General features: G+C 42.4%; 1 protein-coding gene across 30 annotated transcripts in view; it reads right to left on the bottom strand.

The window, feature by feature from the left end:
* The window catches only part of nrcama (neuronal cell adhesion molecule a), a 379,563-nt gene that overhangs the window by 188,281 nt on the left and 167,796 nt on the right, over positions 1-23,486 (bottom strand). The window lies entirely within an intron of this gene.

Raw genomic sequence — 23,486 nt, 5'->3', positions numbered from 1 at the left:
CCACTTTAGAAGCTGAAATCTGAAACGAGAACAGAGAATGCCGGACAGATTCAGCAGGACTGGCAGCATCTGTGGAAGAGAAAACAGAGTTAACGGGCAGGACTTTCCAACCCACCGCTGGGATCATCCAGTCTCACTGAGAAGCGACAGACATTTGGTTGGGCTGTCGAGCCTCCCGCAGCGTGTTCTGCCACAATGGGGCTGGAAAATCCCAGCCTACGGTTTGAGTCTGCTTGGCTCTTCTGGCTGATTTCACCAGGCTCACAACAGTCGCATCTTCATACCTCTGCAGGTGGATGCATGAGAAACTTGCTCAAACCTATCACTCCCCACCCAAAATCAATGTCAATTGAAAATGCCATTCATCCCATCCCCCACCAAGTTTTCTTTGAGGATCCTGCCATAATCTTTTGCACTGATTTACCAACACAAAGCAGAGCCGTACTGCACACCTCAAAAATCTGTCTTTAAAATCACATCCCTCGCAAAACAGCAAACGGATGAGTGGCAGCAACTGAATTAGGCACATTATTGATGACTCTCAGGAGAATAGGTAAATATCATTTGGATAAGTAACTGAAAGCTGTAATAGATCCTGAGTCAAAGGTCATTCCTAATTGTACCATTTATGCTGCTCCTTTTTCCTCTGCCATTCTCCCAAAAGCAGATGGTTTTAAAGCGATCATAAATATTATTAAATGTGCAGGAAGTATTACACACCCACACACATACACTCCCCTTCCACCATCCAAACATTATTCACTGCATGAGGTCTGTCCCGGAATAATCCTAGCTTTAACTTTACACCATTAGCAGCTTCTACCTCCTGGATTTATGCTATAGCCGAATGGGATTTTCCAGCCGCTCCCACTAGTGGGATCTTCCGGGCCTGCCAGCGGTGACCCCATCATGGCTTCCCCAGTGGCGAAGTGTGTGAACTACAGGAAAACCTGTTGACAGCAGCAGGACTGGAAGATGCCACCACAGGCAATGATGGGCCAGCCCCGGCGCATCAAAACTCATCCTGGATCGGCTGAAAAATCTTGCACCCATTATATTTATTCCTGCTTTTATTGGCTCTACACCTTGGTAAGTTTAATGAAACCCCTCTCAGCTTGTGTCTTACTTTCCTTCCATTTTCAGCATGTAGGCATATCTGGCAAGGTCAGCATTGATTGCATGTTGCTATTTGTCTTGAGAAGGCTGCAAAAAGGGACTTATCCATGTAATATTTTGATGCAAAGTTTACCACAGGCCATTCGGCCCAACTGCTCTGTGCTGCTGTTTATGCTCCACATGAACGTCCTACCCAAGCCATCAGCATAACTTCTTTCTCTTGACATGCATTTACCGAGCTTCTCTTTAAACGCATCCACGCTGTTTACCTGGCATATTCCTTGGCCCAGCAGTGGCGGGAACAGCACAGGAGATTCAGCAACCCAACAGAAGTCCATTGACTTTCAGTGGGACTGGGAAATCACATCCTTTGTGTTGGCAAATTCTACATGCTCACTACTCCTTTGGTTGAGAGGTTTCTCCTGAACTCTCTATTGTATTTATTAATGTCAGTTTTATACCGAAGCTTTTACTTTTGATCTCCCCTCATAAGTGGAAACACTTTCTCTACATCTACCCCATCAAACTCTTTCATAATCATCAAGACCTCTATCAGGTCAAGCCTGAAGTTCACCCTTCTCTTCTCGAGAGAAAAAAACCACAGACTGTTCAGACTTTTCTATTAACCTTTCAGCGCTGGTATCATCCTTATGAATCTTTCTTCTCGCATTTTATCTGTATCGTTTTTATTAAGTGGAGATGAGGTCTGTGCAAACACAGTTCTATACAAGTTTAATGTAACCGCTTCAAATCCCTTCAAAAATGAGTGACAGTGTTTGGTTTGTTTTTTTAGTCGGACAAAACTGTGGCATTACTTTCAGTGACTCAAATTTGCAACACAGTTACTTAAGGTTGTGGAAGACAATTAAGGATCAACCCTTAATGATCAATTCTTGGCACTGAAAGGAATTTTATACTCAATCCAAAGAGATCTTGAAAGTTCCAAATGACAAACTGCGGAGACACTAGATTAGACCACCGTGGCCAATTTCTTTTGGCCCACACTATCCACCAAACTGCCATTTTTGGAAGGGGAAGGGTGGGGGAGAAATCTTTTGCACTATGTAAATGATGACAGGCGATGAGAGCTGAGGGACCTTCGTGATTGTGAGGACCAAGAATATAATGGGTAAGTATGAATTCAGAGGTGAAATGGTCTGTCTGGATTCCAACACAGTGTAAGTGACAAGAACAGAAATCTAAAATCAGAGGAGAACCGATTGTGTGTTAGATTGCAAAGAACCATGGAAACCAGAGCACAGAAGAAGGCCATTCAGCCAAGTGCTACTGCTAGTTCTATGACTGCAGCTAACTACTTTAAAAGATCTTACAATTTATACAGTGTCTTTCACAGCCCCAACACATCTCAAAGCACTTTACAGTCAATAATTACTGTGTAGTCACTATCCCAACACCCTTTCGTTTCTCATCAAGTCACAGAAAACGTAGAAATGATATGTTAACACGTACTAAGCCAACAGCACAACAGCACAAACTTCAAGTCAGGTGCAACTCAATTTGCCCCACGACTTTCCTTGGGGATCAAACGGATGAAGGATAATTACCAAAACTAAAAGGTAATTGAGAACCTGGAGTTGGGGCAATACCCTACATGGCCTACTCCATTCATTCACTCACTCACTCTCACTGACCAACTGCTCAACCAAGGGAAACCTAGAAAGATAGAGAAGAGGAGGCAGCTCACTGCTGCTCATCTAAGCAACATCAAAGAACTTCTGCTATCCTTCTGCTGGTTGCTTCCTGTGGCAATTAAGCCCTGGCTCCATCTGTTAGTTAACTAAGAGGGTAAGTGTACCCAAATCTTGTAAGGTGGCAGGCCCATTTCAAAAGCCTGCTTTTAAAAAAAAAAGCAAACAAAGTCCTTGGTTATGAAAACAAGGAAGCTATACTAAACATTGCTAAACACTGGTTAGGCCTCAGCTGGAGGGCAGTGCCCATTTCTGGCACTGCATTTTGGGAAGGAAGCCAGAACCTTTGAGAGGGTGTGCTGGAGATTTCCCAAAATGGTACTAGAGAGGAGGGACTTCAGTTAATGTGGAGAGACTGAGTAGCTGGGTTCATTCTCCTTAGAGCAGAGAAGGTAATGAGAGCAGAGAAGTAATGGCGAAATGTAATAGAGGCATTCAGAATGAAGGATTTCAATTGAGTAAATAAGGACAAAGTGTTTAGGAAGTAAGGAGTAGGAAGTTTGGAATTCAAAGGGACACTGGTTGAAGATAATTGGCTAATGAACCAGAAAGGTGATGTGAAGATAGAGTTTGTTTACCCAGCGAGTGTGACATATGAAATTCACTGTCTAAAAGGGTGATGGAAGCAATGACATTCAAAGGGAATTGGTGAAATCTTTGGAGATGGGAGTCTTACAGGGTTTTGGGGAAACAGTAAGGCAAGATGGCATGGGACAAATTTGCTTGCTCTTCCAAAGAGTCAGCACAGGAAAAACTGGCCAAAAGGCCTTGTCCTGTGCTGTATATAATTCTGTGAAAACCTGCTTGATATGATGGCCAACTGTCAAAGCAGTTGTGTGTTGTGTAATTTTAACTGGACCATGAACCAACTGCCTCTGGAGAATTTCTGAACCTCAGTTCCTCAAAGCATACAAAGTCATTCAGCTTCAGACACGATGAAAATTCACCAAATTCCCTTCAGGCCCAAAACAGGCCACTCAAAATAGCATCGGTTGTCCCTTTAAATTGGTTCTTTTATTCTCATTCAATCCAGCCTTACTTTTCTACATTCAGCCAGGGACAATGACGAGCAATTTAAGTGTACAGGATTTGTACTGAGAAATAACAAAGGAGCTTTATACAGCAAAATAGAAATGGCCCGAACAGTTAAAGGACAGCACTGAGTACATTCAACTGTACATCTAGCATTTTAGTCAGCAGCCAGGGGAATGGAAGAATCTTGTCAGCTTCACATGTCTAAATAAATAAATAGAAGTGTATAAGATGTTGAGAGGTATAGTTCGGGTGGATTCTCAAGAGGCTTTTTCCCAGGGCTGAAATGGTTGTTACGAGAGGACACAGGTTTAAGGTGCTGGGGAGTAGGTACAGAGGAGATATCGGGGTAGGTTTTTTCACTCAGAGGGTAGTGGGTAAGTGGAATCGGCTGCCGTCGGTGGTGGTGGAGGCAAATCCGATAGGGTCTTTTAAGACACTTCTGGATGAGTTCATAGATAGACTTAATAGAATTGAGGGTTATAGGTAAGCCTGGTAGGCAGGGATATCATCAGAGCAGCTTGTGGGCCAAAGGGCCTGTTTGTGCTGTAGTTTTTCTATGTTCTATATTCTATGTTCTAAATCCAGAATATTACTGCTGAAATCAGAAATAAAAGAGCAGCAAGCACATGGGCACACCATCATTTCCAAGTTCCCCTCTTCTACATACACCATCCAGATTTGTATATATTATCACTCTTTCGCCTTAATGATGCAATCAGGGGCACCCTCACCAACAGCACATTGGAAATACATTTGTCCCATAGAGCAAGCAGTTCAAGGAGCTAGTTTACCATCAGCTTTTCAAGAGCAACCCAAGATGGGCAAGGAATGCTGGTCATGCCAGCAGTGCCCATATCCAGAGAATGAATGTGAAAAGACAGGCCTCCATGATTGCCAAATGTTAGGCACAGCCATTAAAAGGGAGCTTCTGGAGAGTTGCTTAGGCACAGAACCATTTCTGAGCAGGTGTCCAGCGTCAATGGCTTCAGGAGAGGGAAGTCTGATTTTTCACAATGTATTACAGAAATGTAAAGAGAAGTAAAAATCATGCTCATAGGGCACACAAGACAACATCAGGACATCTCTGAAACACTTTACAACCACCGATGTACTCCTGAAATTTGATCAATGGGGTATGGGGAGTGCAGCAGCCAATGTGTGCACAGCAAGATCCCATAAACACCAATGGGATAAATGACCAGATAATCGGTCATTTGAAGGATAAACATTGGACAGGACCACAATGCAGAACTCCCCATGCCCGTCTTCCAATAGCATTGTGATCTTTCACATTTTACCTGATCAAAGACACAGCCATTGCACAGAGTATAGTAGTAGACAAGGGTCAGTGTAGCAGATCATGTTGAAAAGATGCTGTAGGTTGAAGAGTAAACAGAGCCATCGGTGTACAGACAGCTAGTAATAAAGATGAGTCAACATTATGGTTCTAGAACATCTGATATCCATTCCAGCCATATTACAATCATTCACTTTGGGCGAGATGACGAGATTACATAAATCCTTTGTAAATCGTAAGGATGGGAGAGAATTCAATTTCCTGTCTGTGTAAGTCAAGTTTAAATTAAATATCATCTGGCCATCATCGGCCAAAATTGAATGATCCCCAGATATACTGATCAACAAACTCCATTTAGGCAGCTTAATGAGGAAAAGGATTTAGTGTCGCCAGCAGGATCAATTTAATACGCCACATCCATTCTATGGGTTCAGACTGCTTAGGAAGCAGTGACTTATTTAAACAGGCAATAGGAGCTTCAGCTAACAGGACTCCTGTGACATTGCTCGCCAAGAGCCTGGAGTCTGCAGGATGGTTACAATGTCCATCTGCTAACCCGTTCTGGGCTAACCTTGTGACTGTTGGCAAATTCAGTGAAGTGTAACTGGTTGCAAACTGGCCAACGTCATTCACGTGACTGCTTTTCAAGGAGAAAGGGAAGCAAGGGGAGGTGTACCCGAGTGAGAGAGTGTGAGTTACAGCTCGATGGAGGAAAGAATGATGCGAGGAAAGGTAGAGAGGGAAGTTTTTTTTTCAAATTACATGGATGAAATGCAGCTAACAGAGGAAGAGCCACACTTCTAACACTGAATAATTTTCTCTAATATAAAAGCACCCTTCTTATCATCATGGGCCACCAGACTAGGTAATAAGGCATTCTCATTGTGAGAGAAATTCATACAGTGTAAAACCTCGGCCTATGCAGGTAATGTGGGACTCCCCTGAAGTATATCAAGGAATGTGTGGGATATATTATCTTTATATTAAATAGAAGAAATGTGCACTGTGAATCTTTGTTCAGTTATTGGGAAGAAATACAACTAAGAATTGTTCACTTCAGCATTTTTATTTCACCATTTTCCAAAAGCCTTAATCGCCACTCTCCTGAAGGAGTTGTTCAGGACGGTTCCAAGTATCCTTTGATAGCTTATCAGATGACCGTTCTTCAGGGGTGTCTCTGGACAGTGAGACCACGTGACCATAATGTGCTCAGGTCTGGCAAAATGTGGAATTTTAATCTCTCAGATTTCTTCAAGCAATTCTCAATACTGCACCCAACAAATATGAGACATTGGGCGGGATCTTACAACCTCGCTCGGGCGAGGCTCGTAAAATTTCATCTGAGGCCAATGGAAAATTCTGTCCTGCGAGCCTCGCCCACATGGTAAAATTCACGCCATTATCTCAATGCATCTAGAACTGTACACCAAATTAACTGCCTAACTTTTATTTTCCTTTATTATTAAAACCTACTATTCCTTAAAGAATATCAAAATGGAAATAAAAGCAACTGATTATAGTAATGGTCAGCGCGACTTGTCCTGATGCTTGTATGCATTGATTTTCACTCACCTATTTACTTATTTGTCTTTCTTGCTGAGTAAGGTTCAACACAGACGCCTTACTTGGCATTGTTTCCACTACATTTGTTCATTTCATCCCTCAGCTTTGCTTTGTCTCTACCCTTGAGAGATCAGATGGAAGGGGACTTCAGCCTTTTAAAGGCCCCCTCTTGGCTCATTATCGTCTCATCCTTTTTATGCAGCTTTCCCAATCAATTGTGGGGCAACTCTTGAATTTCGCAGCCTTGCTGATCTTTAGGGCTCCCCAGGTGGTGGCTGAACTTTAGTCACTTTTTTTGCTTTTGATTAGAAAGTCGGAACTAAACTGTGTCCCCAGAAATGTGGAAAAAATCTGGCAAGGAGTGAACATTTGCAGGAAAATAGATGCCAAGAAAGGTTTGGATTATTTTCAAAACAGTAAAGCACTTAACTAATTTAGTAGTGGGTCCTGCACTCCCGCATGGTTAGGAGTAATTAGGTTGCTAAGCCATTCTTGTTTTATACGAACATCTCTTTCACTCTTAACCAGATTCCCTCACATTATTGGCCCAAGAATGACTTCAGCTCAATTTATACACCCTTTTCAAAGGTCAAGTCTTACTGTTTTCTTCTGCATTCATTCATCTCTGTCAGTCATTAACCAGCTGTAATTTGGCATGGAGAGGGGTCAGAAGTTTCCTTCAATTCTGCCTGCCAAGGTTTCTCAGAGAGACCTGCAAGAACCAACCAGAACACAGCCTATCCCAAATATACTAATCCCCTCTAACCATCGGAGATTCCAGCCCCTTCGAACAACAGCGTCATTCAGAAAAACAACAGTGGAATGACCCAGCCTTTTAGAAAGTTCAACCAACATCACATTACAATACAGACCTTTTGCCTTCCACAGCGAACACAGCAATTGGAAAACTTTTAGTTGTCATGCCGTAGATGCAAAATTGTAATCACTGGCAGGTTACAAGTTTCATTTTTCTCCTTTCTAAAGTCAATAGGTTCAAGTGTGCTATTTTCTATTCACATGATATAACACAAGCTTTTGTTTAATTTGACTAATTTTCTATGGATTCAACAGACATTCAGATTCTGAAGCAAGCACAGAATGAGTTTGGTGCTGTTCTTTATAATTCATATTGGCATTTCAATCTATCACTTGTCATCCTGCAAGGGGAGAAAGCACCAGTAGGTGGAACGCAGGATTATATCAGTGATATTATGTAGCTGTCACCACAGTTTAACACTAATTTCAGCTTCTAAGTAAGTCAAATTCATCAGGAGAAATTTCCAACCAATCATGCTGTCCATGTCGCTCCTGAGCTGGGAGTCTTTGTGTCAATTATCTCATTATGTTTCCGCCACTTTAAGAGCAGTATCAGCTGGGAAAAGCAATCATGGTAACATAGACTCCAATGTATGGTGTCTGACTGGATTCCTCTTATCAGTTATCCAAGTGGGAACAATCTCCTATTTCATTTTGTCATTCAGAACCAAGCCGTAATGTCAAGATTCTTTTTGTACCCACATTCAGTAAGAATCGTACTTTTCACCCTTTTCTGCTGGGATGTATAATCAACTTTATTGTGCCTCTCAGCATTGAATCATAGAATCATAAAATCCCTACAGTGCAGAAGGAGGCCATTCAGCCTATTGAGCCTGCGCTGACAACAATCCCACTCAGACCCTAGCCTACTAACCCCCGGTATTCACTCTACTAATCCCTGTAACGTCTTGGGACAGTCAGGGGTAATTTAGCACAGCCAATCCACCTAACCCCGCACATCTTTGGACTGTGGGAGAAACCGGAGTGCCTGGAGGAAACCCACGCAGACATGGGAAGAATGTGCAAACTCCACACAGGCAGTTACCCGAGGTCGGAACTTCATCTGGCTCCCTGGTTTCACAGAAGTAGAATTAGCTGTCTGGCATCTAATACAAATTATTCTTTCTAGTTAGCGAGTCTTAACTGAATCTGAGTGGAGATCTTGCAATACATTTGAAGATTATCATGTTACACAGAGGCTTCATCTGACCCCACTTGGAGTATTTGCTTCATAGCTCATAGAATCACTACAGTGCAGGCCCATCGAGCCTGCACCGTCAACAATCCCACCCAGGCCCTATCCCTGTAACCCCATGCATTTACCTTGCTAATTGATCCTGATACAAAGATGAAATTTATGCATGGCCAATCAACATAATCTGCACATATTTGGATTGTGGGAGGAAACCAAAGCACCTGGACGAATCCCATATAGGCAAGAGGAGAATATGCAAACTGCACAGAGGCAGTGACCCAAGGCCAGAATTGAACCCAGGTCCCTGGCACTAGGTTTCACTTCGACATATCTTCACTTGTTGTTTTATGGGACACATCGTAATTGGTTTGTCTGAATATTTCATGCCATAAAGTTAAAGAGACAGACAAAAATTTGGAGTTAATAATTAAGCTAGCCCCAATACAGAACATACTGTCAAGAGGCTACTCCCCTTTATTAGGTGAACACATTATTTTTCAATTTTCAGCTGACTGGAAATTTTGCAATTTGAATTGAGAAATAGCAAACTGCTCAAAAATGCAAGGTCACATTCCAAGGTGAAGGTGTGAAACCAACAAAACACCCTCAGGGGAGTGTAAAGAGGGAGACATTTCCTATAATCCAGACACCCATCGAAACTCGCAACCGCCTCAGGAAAAGAAATGCAAAGCACTGGGTCGAGAAACAATGGCTGCCGCAGAAAGACCTGCCCAAAACCTCTTGGAAATACATAATGGGTGAAGTCTTTCAAGGCAAGACTATGAAAGCAATGGAGGCGGATTACAATTGATTGGCAGTGTCCAGAATGCCATCGGCAGAGAAAACAAGCTGAAGATTGCTTACTCTTTCCCCTTTCTTTTGTCTGGATAAAGATGTTGTCCGGTTTGGGAAACCAACTTTACCAGAAACCTACCAGCAAACCAAAATCTTGTAATAATTGCACCATTTTCTATGTGACTGCATACAGAAAACCAGCTAACCTAAATCAGCTACAGTATTTAAAATCTATGTCTCAAGGGCAAAAGCATTCAACTGAATACTCTTTTATTGTTTTTTATTGGACTTTAATGCTCCTTATTTCTAGAGCTTGTGCATGTGTGCATGCATGCTTACTGTTCACAACTGAAATAACGTGTTAATATATTTTAATTTGGAAAAGGCACAGCTTCATGAAAAAGCTTTGTGTGACCAAGGAGGTTGGGTCGACTGGAGCCAGTTCAACTCTTCCCACCTGATCAAAGCGGTGCTACAACAGTTGATGGGAGTGCATTTCGGGAACAATGTAGTCATTCACAGATGAAATTCAGCATCCAGTGCCAGCGGTCATTCTAGCCATGGAGAACAGAGGCTGCCACAATTCAGATTGCAAGTAATCAGCGAGTATTTTCACTGAATGTTCTGCCTTCCATCGCACAGGGTGATTGAAGTTGGATTATAATTCAACATATCCTTTCAGCCCAATGATGTGGGCAACATCATCAACATAAGATTCAATATATTTAAAAAACTATTTTATTCATCTGCGAGCACCGCTAGCGTTTAGGAACTCTCTCTCAATGATAGCAAAAGAGAAAATGCTGGAAAATCTCAGCAGGTCTGGCAGCATCTGTAAGGAGAGAAAAGAGCTGATGTTTTGAGTCCAGGTGACCCTTTGTCAAAGCAGATGACTCTTTGTCATCAGGACTCGAAACCTCAGCTCTTTTCTCTCCTCACAGATGCTGCCAGATCTACTGTGATTTTCTAGCATTTTCTCTTTTGGTTTCAGATTCCAGCATCCGCAGTAATTTGCTTTTAACCTATGATAGAACTGATTAACGGCAATTGGGACTAGCGTATTGGTAAAAACTGGGCAGCATGGACAAGTTGGGCCGAAGGGCTTGTTTCCATGTTGTAAACCTCTGAGGCCACGTTACAGAGCCAAACAAGCCAATCAACTACATTGATGTGGGGCTGGAGTCACATAAGATCAGGCAAGAATGTTGGCTTTCTTGTGCTAAAAAGAGTGAACCAGTTTGACTTTCATGCTCATTTTAACTGGTTTATATTTTTATATCCAGACTTTGGTTAAAAAAACTAAGTTTAAATTCTTAAATCAATGAACAGTAGAATTTGAGCTCATGTTTCCTGGATTACTCATCCAGTAGTTAAAATTCTCATTTTGGTTTTCAAATATCCCTCCCTTACTCTTTAATGTCCTCCAGTACTAATCCTCGGAGAACTCTGCCCTCATCAGATTCTGACCTTTTGATTTTTAATTTTTCCACCATTGTCTAGCCATGCCCTCAGCTGCTCAGGCTCCAGGCTCTGAAATTCTCTCTCTCAGCTGTCTGTCATCCTTTCAGGTACTCTTTAAAACCTACCCTTGACCAGCCTTAGAGTCATCCATCCACCTCACTACCTCATACTGTTCATTTTGTCTGACGATGCTTCTGTCAAGTAACATGTAACATTTTCTTACCATATTAAAGGTACCATATAAATGCAAGTTGTTGTTGTGACATAATCACTACACTGATACACCATGGATGTCAAAAAGGAAAGCATTTTATAGGGTTTGCTATGTTAAATATAATGGCATTATATGTAGGAAACAAATTTGCTATCCAAAGACTGAATGGTTGTTGCAAATTGAATTAAAAAGTTCATATACAGGATGAGGCTTTAAACCAAGGGTCAGTTTGATTGTTTAATTGGAGACGAAAAGTACTATTTGGAGGTGATGGGTGTTCTCCTCAGTGTCCTGGTCAACATTCATCCCTCAACCAACACAAACCAGCAACAGATTTTCTGATCAGTTATCTCAGTGCTAGTTTTGTGACTTTGCTGTGCACAAATTGAATACCATATTTCAAAAAAGGGTCTGTAGTTACAGCATGAAACTCTTTGGAATACCCTGTGGTTGTGAAAAGACACCATATAAATGCAAGCTTCTTCATTTAATACCTCAGAGCTATGAAGTTCTTCAAAGTTTAAGTTCTTCAGGAACTCAATCCAAGGTGACATGGTGATGGCAGAGTGGTTAGCACTGCTTCCTCACAGCTCCAGGGACCTGGGTTTGATTCCACACTGTGCGTGTGGAGTTTGCACATTCTCCCCATGTCTGTGAGAGTTTCCTCCGGGTGCTCGGGTTTCCTCCTACACTCCAAAGATGTGTGGGTTAGGTTGACTGGCTATGCTAAATTTCCCCTTAGGTGTCCAAGATATGCAGGTCAGGGGGATTGGTGGGGTAAATATGTGAGGTGGCCTGGGTGGGATTGTTATCAGTGCAGACTTGATGAGCCGAATGACCTCCTGCATTGTGGCATTTCTATGAATTCCTCAGGCACCATAACTGAGAGAAAACTGAAAGAGGTAAGCCACTCCAAAGCATTGATTTGTTCAGATATTGACCACATAATTTGCTTGCCTGGACAGCTAATCTTGAAAAAGATAGCACTGAGCCACTGACTTTGCCTGAATGGGTTTCAGTTGTATTCTTCATGCAACAGTGCACAGTGGGGTCAGGATTGAAGACATTCATTTCTCGTCTTGCCTTATCATGTGGAAGACAGTTATCTCAGTACAGCCTGACTACAATTGGTCAATCCCACAAGGATCTAGGACTGAACCCAACACCTTGCTGATTTGTACTTGGCAGCGGCATTGCATCTACTCATTAAACCACCCAGCCTCAGGTGACCATGTGGAATTTACACATTCTTTCATGTCTGTGTAGGTTTCCTCCCACAGTCCAAAGATATGCAGGTTAGGTGGATTGGCCATGCTCAATTGCCCCTAGTGTCCAAAGAAGAGTAGGTAAAAGGGATTCGCCATGGTGAATGTGCAGAGTTACAGGGATAGGGCAGGGGAGAGGGCCTGGATAAGACACACTGTCAGAGAGTCAGTACAGATTCAATGGGCCAAATGGCCTCTTTCTGCACTGTAGGGATTCTATGATCAATGAGTACACAGTAATGAACTTAGTGATAACTACAGTAGGTCAGCAGGCATCCAACAGATGCCAATGTCTGGCAATTATAATTGGTATCACAAAGAAGCATAGAAAAGAGGACTAGGCCATTCAGCCCTTCGAGCCTGCTCCGTCATTTGGTATGATCCTGGCTGATCACCTAGCTCAACAGCCTGATCCTGCCTTTCCTTTATATCCTCTGATCCATTTCGCCCCCAAGAAGTATATCTAACTCCTTTTTAAAAACAATGTTTTGAACTCAACTGTTTTGTGTGCTAACAAATTCCACAGGCTCTCCATTTTCTGGGTGAAGAAATTTCTCCTCATCTCAGTCCTACGTTTATCCTGTATCCTCAGATTGTGTCCGCTGGTTCTGGACATTTTCACCGCAGCGTATATTCTTCTTGATTTTACCCTGCCGAGTCCTGTTACAAATTTATAAGTTTCAGTGACATCCCCCCTCATTCTTCTGAACTCTAGCAAATATAATCCTATTAATATAATCCAACTCAATCTCTCTTCATATGTCAGTCTCGCTGCCCCAGGAATCAGTCTGGTAAACCTTCAACACACTCGTTCAGATGTGGCCTCACCAAGCCCCTGTATAATTGCAGCATGACATCTCTGTTACTGTATTTGAATTTTCTTGCTATGAAGGCCAACATACCATTTTTCTTCTTTACCTTCTGCTGCCCTTTGTGCTTACCTTCAGCAACTGATGACACCCAGGTTGTGCTGCACATTCCTCTTTCTCAAATTATAGCCATTCTGATAATAATCTGCCTTCCTCTTTTTGCTACCAAAGTGGATGTCCTCACATTTATCCTGCATCTGCCCCTATTATCCATATTATACTGCCATTTGCCCACTCACTCAGCTTATTCAAATCACACTGAAGCATTTCCATATACTCCTCACAGCTCATGCTCTCACCAGCTTTGTGTCATCTGAAAATTTGGAGATATTGCATTTAATTGCTTCATCTAAACCACGAACGTACATTGTGAATAGCTGGTGTCCTAGCATTGATCCCTGCTGTACCCCACTAGTCACTGAAAATTTGGAAAATGACCTGTTTATTTCTATTCTTCGTTTCCTGTCTGCCAATCAGTTTTCAAACCATCTCAATAAGCAAACACATGCGCTTTAATTTTACCCACTCATCTCTTATGTGGTAACGTGTTGAAAGCCTTCTGAAAGTCCAAATAAACCACATCGGTTGGCTCCCCATCATCAACTCTACTAGTTATATCCTCAAAGAGTTCCAGTAGATTCGTAAAGCGTGATTTCCCTTTCGCAACTCTATGCTGACTCTGTCCAATTTGACAATGTTTTCCAAGTGCTCTGCTGTAAAATCCTTGATAATGGACTCTTGAATTATCCCCACCACTAGTATCAGGCTGACTGGTCTATGATTTCCTGTTTTCTCTCTACCTCCCTTTTTAAACAGTGGGGTTACATTAGGTCCCTCCAATCTGTAGGAACTGTTCCAAGGCCTTGGAAGGTTATCACCGATGTATCCATTATTTCTAGGGCCACTTCCTTAAGTACACTGGGATATAGATTATCAGGCCCTGGGATTTATCTGCCTTCAATGCCACCAATTTACAGAATACTATTTCTCCACTAATACTGGTTTCCTTCAGTTCCTCCATCTCACTAAACCCTGTGTTCCCCAGCATTCCTGGTACATTATTTATGTCCTCCTTTGTGAAGACAGAACTAAAGTGTGAATTTAATCGATCAGCCATTTCTTTGTTCTTCATTACATCATGTCACCCTTAATTTTGTGTGTGTTCTGGAGAAAAAGGAGAACTCTTGCCCTTGAAAAATAAATTCCGAAGTGAGTAAGTTAACGAACCTATGGTGTTATTTGAACAGTATGGGGTTCTCCTAGCTCCCAACCCAACTTTTGCAGCAACTAAAGCTTTGGTGATACTGTTGAGATGGAATGGTTGGCAACATAACTATAGAGATAGTGTTTCAATGATGGAATAGTACATTGGTATTTAAAATTGAGCTGCCACAGTTTGAAGGCTCCTGTTTTGTATCTATCTGCTGTTGAACACCACATTCCTGCCTTAGTCATCACAACTCTCAGTACTTCTGTCCTGTTTACCCTCCATCTTCCATCCATTGTAAACTTCTGTAAATGCAAAACTCCTGTTTTGTACTCACCACACTTGCTTACAATTGACTCCTGGACCTCCAGTGCCTCCAATTTAAAATTCCTAATCTACATAGCATCAGCCCGTCCTAGCTCTATTATCTCCTCCAGCCTGAAAAGCACTCTCTCCAAGCTGCTTCATTCCTCTGACCAGCCTCTTAATTTCATTCCCTCCACTTCAACTCACCTTGTGTGACCAGGCCTTCAACACTGTAGAAGGCCTGCTGTCTCTCAAACTCCCTGTCCTCCTGTTATCTCTGCTTCCCCTGCTTGCTGTATATGTTTTGGTGATAACTCTGAAGTGTTTTGAGGATGACTTTTGCTAAAAGCACCATACAGATGCAAACTACTATCATTCTTTTTCTGGCAATGATTTCCTGGGGCATTCAAGATCACTGGAAAAGTGAAACAAATGTGTCTCCTATCAATGTGAGCATTCTACTGAGGTTTCCAGTCTGTTACTCACCACAGTTGATCTCATATGCTCTATTATTGTACAATATACTTGCTATTGTGTGTGTATGAGGTCTCTGTTCGAGTACCACTGCTTGCTACACTTGCTGGGCTCTTCAGTGAATTAGAGTGGTTTTAGCAAGAATAAGTCTATTATTCTTCATTTAAATCCAAATACAAAGAAAGGAGGATCTGCAAAGAGTTCAGCTTGATGAGATGAATGGATTTCAGCCTTAAAGAGCTTGGAGTGGGTGTACCTACACCACATGGACAGCAGTCATCCAAGACGACAGCTCACTATCACCTTCTTAAGGTCAATTAAGAATGGGCAATAAATGCTGGCCTAGCCAGCGACATCTCTTGAATGAATAAAGAAAGGGAATTCTTCTGTTTGTGTTGCAAACTATAAATTGTACCTCCTTGTATACTTTAAAAATGTGGAAAACTTGAGTAAGATTTTCCAGCCATTTCCGCCAGCAGGATCTTATGGTCCCACATGGCTGTGTCCCCACTCCCTCTCTCCCACCCCCACCAGCAGGATAGGTGACCCATGCAAAATGTCAGATATTGGCAGGACCGGAAAATCGCATCAGTGGCCAACAGCAAACCATTTCTACTGCTGGAAAACCAACGACAGGGTGGGCTGGAAAATCCCTCCCTCATCAAAGCAGACCCTGTGAAAGCATTGGAAGCAACCAATTTGATGAACAACGTTAAATACAACAGGTGCCATCTTTCCTGAATCTACCCTATTAATACAATCCAAGTGTATTTCAGATTTTCCATGCAATGTGCAAACAAGGGAAATTGAGTAAACCAGAAGTTTGGGCACTGATTTTTCACATCTGGGGTGTTTTCCTCAGTTTATCTGCCAATAAACATCATTAAAGAACAGACTGTTGGGTCATTAATCCATTGAGTCATACAGGTTTACGGCATGGAAACAAACCCTTCGGTCCAACTTGTCCATGCTGTCATTTTTTTAAACCCATAAGCTAGTCTCAATTGCCCGCATTTGGCCCACATCTCTCTATACCCATCTTACCCACGTAACTGTCTAAATGCTTTTTAAAAGACAAAATTGTACCTGTCTTTACTACTACCTCTGGCAGCTTGTTCCAGATATTCGGACACCTTGTGTGAAAAAATTGCCCCTCTGGACCCTTTTGTATCTCGCCCCTCTCATCCGAGACCTACGCCCTCTAGTTTTAAACTCCCTCCAACCTTTGGGAAAAGATATTGACCATCTAGCTCGTCGATGCCCCTCATTATTTTATATGCCTCTATAAGATCACCTCTCAGCCTTCTACGTTCCAGAGAAAAAAGTCCCAGTCTCTCCTGAGAACCTAAACCATCAAGTCCCAGTAGCATCCTAGCAAATCCTTTCTGCACTCTTTCTAGTTTCATAATATCCTGTCTATAATAGGGTGACCAGAACTGTACAGTATTCCAAGTGTGGCCTTACCAATGTCTTGTACAACTTCAACAACTCCTATATTCAATGTTCTGACCAATCAAACCAAGCATGCTGAATGCCTTCTTCACCACTCTGTCCACCTGTGACTCCACTTTCAAGGAGCTATAAACCTGTATCCCTAGATCTCTTTATTCTGTAACTCTCCCCATTAACTAATTAAGTCCTGTCCTGGTTCAAAACGCATCACCTCACCTTTATCTGAACTAAACTCCATCTGTCATTCATTAGCCCACTGGCCCAACTGATCAAGATCCTGTTCAATCCGAGACAACCTTCTTCAGTGTCCACTATACCACCAATCTTGGTGTCATCGGCAAACTTACTAATCATGCCTTCTATATTCTCATCCAAATCATTAACATAAATGACAAATAACAATGGACCCAGAACTGATTCCTGACGCTCACCGCTGGTCACAGGCCTCCAGTTTGAAAAACAACCCCCTACAACCACCCTCTGGCTTCTGTCATCAAGCCAATTTTGTATCCATTCAGCTACCTTACCCTGGATCCCATGAGATTTAACCTTATGCAACAACCTACCATGCAATCCCTCGTCAAAGGCCTTGCTAAAGTCTGTGCAGACAACATCAACTGCACTGCCCTCATCTACCTTCTTGGTTACCCCTTCAAAAAACTCAATTAAATTTGTGAGACATGATATTTACAAAGCCATGCTGATTGTCTCTCATCAGTTCTTGCATCTCTAAATGCTTGTAGATCCTGTCTCTCAAAATACCTTCCAACAACTTACCTACCACAGGTGTGAGGCTCACTGGCTTGTCGTTCCCAGGCTTTTCCCTGCAGCCCTTAAAGGCACATTTGTCACCTTCCTTGCTTTTAAATGAGATCTTGCTATGCACAATTTGGCTGCCATGTTTCCAACCTTACAACAGTAAGGCATCAAAAGGTGTCTGGGACATCTTGAGCTCATGAAAGTCACTAAATAAATTGAAGTTTCTTTTTTTTTCTGTGACCTGAGTTCAATCCCACCAAGACTAAGGACTAGAATGGTCCAACATGAAAGGAGTTCGTTTATCCATGGGCCAAAACTGCTCCTCATCTACAACATATTTGTAATGGCACCCAGGGGTCAAAGGACAAATGGAGTGGTGAATAGAGAGAATTTTTTTTAACTGGGGCAAGGTTACTCTCAACCCAATAGTATGAGATGCAATCATCAGTTTTTGCTTCTCTTCTTGCACCTAATGGTGCACTAAGGCAGACTATCAACTGGTTTGATAACTAGTTCTTTCTGGAACATGTCACTAACCTGTCACCAGGGACTCATAGCTTGACGAGCACCATTCCACATCAAGCATGGCTGACCAAGAGATTCTCCTGCTCTTACTCCTAGCCATTGGTGTGTTGGAAGGATTTTGCAGGTTGATACTCTACCCATTTGGCCACTTTACAAACACAGCTTCCTTGGTGATCAAGTCCAGGGGTAGGGCTTAAACCCAGTGTTTTGAGCTCAGAGGTAGGGCTTCGATGGACCTCGCCCTACTACACTGGCAATCATCAGTCCTTGATGCTAAACAGGTGAGTGAAATTACAAGTATTTTATTCTGTCCAATTAATCTTCCTTGCCTTGGCGTGCACCAAATAACTCACACAATCCATTAACTTTGAGGACTTGTGGTCAAATAACCTTTGACTTCAACTTAAGGGGATGTAAACGGAGTCATATTTCTTCATTTAATCTTCACAATCTATATTCACCAAAACAAGGAATCTTGATAGGTAGGAGTTTTGTTATCTTTTTTAAATATTTTTATTTTTTCAAAGAAAGGTTTGACAGTTTGGGCCTATCCCTATTGAAGTTTCGAAGAATGAGAGGTGATCTTATCGAAACTCAGAAGATCTTGAGCGGTTTGATACTGGGAGGATCTTTCCACTTGTGGGGGAATCTAGAATCTAAATTTAAGAATAAGGGGACTATCCTTTAAGACAGAGACGAGGAGAAATCTTTCTCTCTAAGGTTCGTTAGTAGGTGGAATTCCTTTCCCCAGAAAGCAGTCAAGTCTGGCTGATTGAATTTATTCCAGCAGTGTTAGGCAGATGTTTGACAGACAAGGGAGTCAGGGGTTTTGGGGGACAGATGGCAAACCAGAGTTGAGACACAACCAGCTCAGCCATGATCTTAATGAAGAGCAGGGCAGGCCTACTCTTGCTCCTATGTTCCTTTATTTCTAATGCTCAAGATGGCCAACATGACTTAGGAAAGGCCAAATTACTGGAGGTGGGGGCATCCTTAAAAGTGAATAAATCTCCAGCTGCAGATGAATTGTACCCTCGGCTGCTGTGGGAAGCAAGGGAGGAGTTTACAGGGGTTCTGACTCAAATTTTCAATTCCTCTCTGGCCACGGGGGAGGTGCCAGATGACTGGAGAACAGCTCATGCAGTTCCATTATTTCAGAAGGCTTGTAGAGATAAACCAGGGAATTACATACCACAGAGTCTTACATTAGTGGTAGGGAAACTATTGGAGAAACTTCTGATGGAGAGCATCTATCTCCACGTACAGAGGCAAAGCTTGATCAGGGGTAGTCAGTATGTCTCTTCGTCAGAGGGAGGTCTTGCCTAACAAATTTGACTGAATTTTTTGAGGTGGTGACCAGGGTGTATAGATGAGGGTAGTGCAGTTGATGTAGTTTATATAGATTTCAGAAAAGGTCCCACATGGGAGACTTGTAAAAAAGGTAAATGCACATGGGATACAGGGTACTTTGATAAAATGGATTTAAAATTGGCTTAGTTTGTAGGAGACAGAAGGTGATGACAGAAGGCTGCTTTAGTGACTGGAAGCCAGTGTCCAATGGCTAACCACCAGGATCTGTGTTGGATCCCCTATTATTCGCAATTTGTATAAATTACATAAATGATTATGTGGGTTACGATTACTAACTTTGCAGCTGCCAAAAGGATTGGTGGTTGGTTAATAGTGAGATGGAGTGTCTTGGACTACAAGAAGATAAAGATGGAATGGTCAAATGGGCAGATAAGTAGCAGGTGGAATTGAACCCTGAAAAGTGTGAGGTGATGCACTTTGGAAGGAGTAATTTGACAACGAATTATTCGAAGAATGGCAAGACACTGGAAAGTTCTGTGGAACAAAGGGTCCTTGACATGTTTGTCCATAGATTTCTGAAGGTGGAAGGGCATTTAGTCGGGTGGTGAAAAAGGTATATTAGATACTTGCCTTTTTCAATTGAGCCACAGATTACAAAAGCAGGAAAATCATGTTGGAGTTGTATTGAACTTGGTGAGGCCACAGCTAGATTACTGTCTGCAATTCTGGCAGTCATATTATAGAAAGGATGTGATTGCACTGGAGGGGCTGCAGAGGAGATTGACCAGGATGCTGCCTGGGATGGAAAATTGAAGTTATGAAGAGACGTTGCGTTGGCTTGGATTGTTTTCACTGGAGCAGAGAAGATTGAAGGGTGACCTGATCAAGGTGCATAAGATTATGAGGGACATGGACAAAGTGGATAAGGAGCAGCTGTTCCCCTTAGTTGAAGTGTCAGTTATGAGGGGGCATAAGTTCAAGATGAGGGACAGGAAGTTTAGGGGAGATGTAAGGAAAATCTTTTTTACTCAGAGGGTAAAGTAAAGTTTATTTATTATTCACAAGTAAGGCTACATTAACATTGCAATAAAGTTACTGTGAAATTCCCTTGGTGGTGATGGTCTGGAATGCACTGCCTGGGAGGCATTTAAACACACATAGATGAACATTTGGCACGTCATAACATTCTGGTCTGTGGACCAAGTGCTGGCAGATGGTATTAGGTGGGAGTTCATGTGTTTCTAATGTGTTGGCTTGATGGGCCAAAGGGCCTCTTTGGTGTTCTTATGATTGTAACACACACACAGCAGTAACCAGCAACAGAATGATGAGCTACACAGCCACAAGAATCAAATATAACAAGGGAAGTTATGATCTAAGTACCCTGGTTGGAGGGCAGCTAAACAACTGTGCTAAGTTGCAGTTGCCCAGACAGGAGGGAGGTACACAATGCTGGAGGTAGTGCTGAGATGGACCTGTGAGGTGAGCTATGTAGAAAGTCTAGAGAAACTTGGGTTTCTCCTGGAAAGGAGGTGACCTTACTGAGGTACGTGAGACAGTGAAGGAAATGAGAAAATTGGGACTGTTATTTCCAATTAATATGCGAATCATGGACAGAGGAACACGGGTTCAAAGCTGGCAATTTGCAAACATTAGGACTGATGGCAAGCAGTCTATCAGACATAAAGTGATCAATACATGAAGCAAAGCAGTGAATGTGAAAACCCTGGATAAGCAATTGGATACTACAATGGGAAAACTGGGGGCAGGGAACAAATTTGCCTTGAGAGGGGTTGAACAATCTCCCTCATCCATGAACATCGTGTCATCAAATTCACATTAAGCATGCAGTCAAATTGGAAAGATGAATTGAAAGGTGACTGCAATCCCTCTGGCTCATCGGTTTTAAACACCAAACTAATAATTGGCTGCTACAAATAATTTGTTATTATTCAGATCCCCTCACAGCCCATCATATTTTCATAGCCCCAGGGGAGAAGGGGGGAGATTTACTATGTCTCCTACGTGTACTGAAACTGTGAACATGCTGTTCCATAATTAGGTTTACAATTTTGCTACACATAACAAGCGGGAAAGGAAATCTTTGCCCGAGGGCTTCTAAACCACACTAGCATGGGCTGTAAGTCACGGTATATGGATTAAGTGTGCAAATCTACAGAAACTATCACAGAATTTCAAACGACGTAACTCACTTTACCGTTCAAAAGTGCACAAAAGGAGGTTGAACGGGAGACTTCAGCTGCACAGCGAGAGTAAGATATTGGCTGGAATTCTCTGTTGCCCTCAGGCAATGTGATTTCCCATCAAATTCACCCCACACCAGCAGGAAAGCCACAGTGAGGACGCACCATCGGCAGACCAGAAGATCTCACCGGCGAGAAGGACGGGAAAATCCTGCCCAACGATTGACACTACCTGTTAAATTGCACAGACTATTCCAGTCTCAGGCTGAAATGCAAGGAACTTTGAGCAACCATGATGGCAGAGTGGTCAGCACTGCTGTCCCAGAGCACCACGGAGCCAGGTTCGATTCCCAGCTTGGGTCACTGTCCGTGCGGAGTCTGCACGCTCTCTCAGTGCCTGCGTGGATTTCCTCCAGATGCTCCAGTTTCCTCGCTCAGTCTTGGAAAATGTGCTGCTGAAAAGGAGCAGGACTGTGGTAATTAGGTGATTTTCACAGTAAGCGAGTGATCATTGCTTTGGGTGAGAGGGAGCTCTTTACTTTCTCGAAAATTTGATCCAATGCTGGGAATCAAAGAAAACATTCTTCGGAAATATAACACCAACAAATGCATATATTCAAAAAGGAAAAGGTACCTTATTATAAACAATCCTGATTAAAGAAATAGTAAACAAAAACTACACATCAAAAATATTCTATTGGCTGTAAAGTGCTTTGGGACATTTGGGAACACGTTTAAAGGTTCAAAATAAATGCAAACTCACTTCCTTTTAATTTTTTCTTTTCAACTACATTGTTTATGATTTCCCTCAAACTGATTAAATCAGTGAACCGTCACCAGTTTTCACCAGTCAGATCTGATCGGCTTCACAATACATCTGTTCAGATCTTGCACAAAATTAGTTCTGTCCCTCAGTTGAACATAAAACATAAAATCCTCAAAAGAGTCCCACTCAGGTTACCACAAAGGCTGCAGTTTTCCTTTCAATTGTCCACACACTGGGCACAATACAAAATTCCTTTTGTAACCACAACCTTTGTGAGAATGCAGGGCAAACATAGGAAATAAAACGAAGGGTGGCTCCACTTGCAGCTCCCTGATTATTCTGCTAGATAAGAGTCACGGATGCACAGACACCAGCTGGATACCAGCTTCCAGCCCAGGTCGAGGCTGACATTTTAAAGCTCAGCCACAGGTTAAAGTTGGAGAACGACAGGCTAGTTGGTGTTTGTGAAGTCTTGCGCCAGCAAAATAAAAAGAGCCCCTTTAGAAGCAGAAGAGAGAAAGAATGATTTGAATAAATAGAATTGAAAACAAACTGCATTTGTGAAAGAGACACTTTCATGATAAAGGGTTTTTCCTTCATGGGATGTGGGCGTCGCTGGCTGGACCGGCATTTGTTGTCCACCCTTAATTACCTTTGAGCTGAATGGCTTGCTGAGCCATTTCAGAAGACAGTTCAAAATTAACCGCGTTGAGATTGGAGTCAGCCAGACCAGCTAAGGGAGGGCAGATTTCCTTCCCTAAAGGACACAGTTCCATGGTCACCATGACTGAGACAAGCTTTCAATTCCAGATTTATTAAATAAATTTAAATTCCATTGACTGCTGGCACTGTATCTGTTAATGCAGCAATGATCTACAGTAGCCATGCCAAGTGTGGCTCAGTGGGCAGCAACCCTTTGAGTCTGAGCCAGAAGGTTATGGGTTCAAGCCCCACTCCAGGTTTGAACACAACATCTAGGCTGGCACCACCTGTACAATCCTGAGCGAGGGCTGTATTGTTAGATGTGCCATCTTGTGCATGAGGCACTGAACCGTTAAAGCCCATCTTTCCGCTCAGCTTTATTGCAGTGGTTTACACCTATAACAATTTCTTCACTGTCCTGGTCAGTACTTACTCCTCAACTATG

The sequence above is a fragment of the Carcharhinus amblyrhynchos genome, chromosome 6 (assembly GCF_965287045.1).
Source record: "Carcharhinus amblyrhynchos chromosome 6, sCarAmb.v2.hapA, whole genome shotgun sequence".
NCBI lineage: Eukaryota > Metazoa > Chordata > Chondrichthyes > Carcharhiniformes > Carcharhinidae > Carcharhinus > Carcharhinus amblyrhynchos.
The sequence above is the reverse complement of the archived record's forward strand: the minus strand, read 5'-3'. Positions and strand labels throughout refer to the sequence as shown.